The sequence below is a fragment of the Diplotaxodon limnothrissa genome, linkage group LG18, assembly GCF_057381915.1.
Source record: "Diplotaxodon limnothrissa isolate DT_005_m linkage group LG18, D_limnothrissa_male_GT1.1, whole genome shotgun sequence".
NCBI classification, from domain to species: Eukaryota; Metazoa; Chordata; class Actinopteri; order Cichliformes; family Cichlidae; genus Diplotaxodon; species Diplotaxodon limnothrissa.
In genome coordinates this window covers 43,761,911-43,764,410 of record NC_140613.1, presented here as the reverse complement: position 1 = coordinate 43,764,410, position 2,500 = coordinate 43,761,911, and the positions used below count along the sequence as shown (strand labels likewise).

General features: G+C 44.4%; 3 non-coding genes across 3 annotated transcripts; all 3 read right to left on the bottom strand.

The window, feature by feature from the left end:
- Positions 1–62: 62 nt before the first annotated feature.
- trnap-ugg (transfer RNA proline (anticodon UGG)) lies at positions 63–134 on the bottom strand. Its single transcript has one exon. It is a non-coding gene; the product is annotated as a tRNA-Pro (tRNA).
- Positions 135–1,018: 884 nt separating this feature from the next.
- On the bottom strand, positions 1,019–1,090 carry trnap-agg (transfer RNA proline (anticodon AGG)). Its single transcript has one exon. It is a non-coding gene; the product is annotated as a tRNA-Pro (tRNA).
- An 875-nt stretch (positions 1,091–1,965) lies between these two features.
- On the bottom strand, positions 1,966–2,037 carry trnap-ugg (transfer RNA proline (anticodon UGG)). The gene has a single exon. It is a non-coding gene; the product is annotated as a tRNA-Pro (tRNA).
- Positions 2,038–2,500: the final 463 nt, after the last annotated feature.

Sequence of the window (2,500 nt, the reverse complement as noted above, 5' to 3'; positions counted from 1 at the left end):
GCCCCAGAAGGAATGTGTCTTACCAAAGAATTCCATGAAGCTAAGAGCTTGTGATTTTAAGGGGGCTCGTCCGGGATTTGAACCCGGGACCTCTCGCACCCAAAGCGAGAATCATACGCCTAGACCAACGAGCCACAGGAAGCCTGTGTTTAAGTCTGGAACTCTGAAAGGATAGACTTAAATCGGACTTCAAATTCAAGCAGGAATGGTGTTAAGCTCTCTTCAGTATTCATTTTTGTACCTTCAGGCCTTTGCTACTGACAAGCTCCAACAGGGATGACTCCAGAGGGACTGCACACAGTGAATGAGAAAAAAGGGTTCCCAGTCATCCACGTCATGGTAGTCTGATGAGCTTTGAAAGAAAGCAGCTGGAATTCTCTAAGTGCCTTGAAGACCTTTCACCTCTCCTCTGAGAACCTTCGTTAGATCTAAAACTAAACGTTGGAGAGTCCCAGGTATTTAAAACCCAGAGCGGGTTGTCTTTACCAGGGTCGTTGACCAACTATGAAACACATCACATGAGCCAAGGGGTGGAAAAAAGGCGTGGGTAATTATCAGCAGAGGTGAAACCATTATGAGACCTTCACATATGTAGTTTAACGTCTTTACACCGAAATTGAATGGCCTCAATTTCGATCAGACTTTGTGATCTCTAATAGCCCTTTTCCACTAGCACCTACCTAGCTTGGCTTAACTCGACTCAGCTCGATCTTTAGAGTTTCCATTAGGTGATAGTACCTGGTTACAGGTATTTTTTTAGTATCTGCCCAGTAAGGTTTCCAAGGCAATCTCAAAATGTGACATATACAGATTGCGTGGCAGGGACTGTGCAGTCAATGGCATCACTCAATGAGTCATGAGAGTGACTCCTTCACAAAATCAACAACGTTATTTTAGAAATACAAGTTGATGTCACAGATGACATAGAAAGGTTTGGCACACAACACATTTACAATGTCCCAGAAGGAATGTGTCTTACCAAAGAATTCCATGAAGCTAAGAGCTTGTGATTTTAAGGGGGCTCGTCCGGGATTTGAACCCGGGACCTCTCGCACCCTAAGCGAGAATCATACGCCTAGACCAACGAGCCACAGGAAGCATGTGTTTAAGTCTGGAACTCTGAAAGGATAGACTTAAATCGGCCTTCAAATTCAAGCAGGAATGGTGTTAAGCTCTCTTCAGTATTCATTTTTGTACCTTCAGGCCTTTGCTACTGACAAGCTCCAACAGGGATGACTCCAGAGGGACTGCACACAGTGAATGAGAAAAAAGGGTTCCCAGTCATCCACGTCATGGTAGTCTGATGAGCTTTGAAAGAAAGCAGCTGGAATTCTCTAAGTGCCTTGAAGACCTTTCACCTCTCCTCTGAGAACCTTCGTTAGATCTAAAACTAAACGTTGGAGAGTCCCAGGTATTTAAAACCCAGAGCGGGTTGTCTTTACCAGGGTCGTTGACCAACTATGAAACACATCACATGAGCCAAGGGGTGGAAAAAAGGCGTGGGTAAATATCAGCAGAGGTGAAATCATTATGAGACCTTCACATATGTAGTTTAACGTCTTTACACCGAAATTGAATGGCCTCAATTTCGATCAGAGTTTGTGATCTCTAATAGCCCTTTTCCACTAGCACCTACCTAGCTTGGCTTAACTTGACTCAGCTCGATCTTTAAAGTTTCCATTAGGTGATAGTACCTGGTTACAGGTATTTTTTAGTACCTGCCCAGTAAGGTTTCCAAGGCAATCTCAAAATGTGACATATACAGATTGCGTGGCAGGGACTGTGCAGTCAATGGCATCACTCAATGACTCATGAGAGTGACTCCTTCACAAACGTTGTTTTAGAAAGACAAATTGGTGTCCCAGATCACATTGAACGGTTTGGCACACAACACATTTACAATGCCCCAGAAGGAATGTGTCTTTCCAAAGAATTCCATGAAGCTAAGAGCTTGTGATTTTAAGGGGGCTCGTCCGGGATTTGAACCCGGGACCTCTCGCACCCAAAGCGAGAATCATACGCCTAGACCAACGAGCCACAGGAAGCCTGTGTTTAAGTCTGGAACTCTGAAAGGATAGACTTAAATCGGCCTTCAAATTCAAGCAGGAATGGTGTTAAGCTCTCTTCAGTATTCATTTTTGTACCTTCAGGCCTTTGCTACTGACAAGCTCCAACAGGGATGACTCCAGAGGGACTGCACACAGTGAATGAGAAAAAAGGGTTCCCAGTCATCCACGTCATGGTAGTCTGATGAGCTTTGAAAGAAAGCAGCTGGAATTCTCTAAGTGCCTTGAAGACCTTTCACCTCTCCTCTGAGAACCTTCGTTAGATCTAAAACTAAACGTTGGAGAGTCCCAGGTATTTAAAACCCAGAGCGGGTTGTCTTTACCAGGGTCGTTGACCAACTATGAAACACATCACATGAGCCAAGGGATGGAAAAAAGGCGTGGGTAATTATCAGCAGAGGTGAAACCATTATGAGACCTTCACATATGTAGTT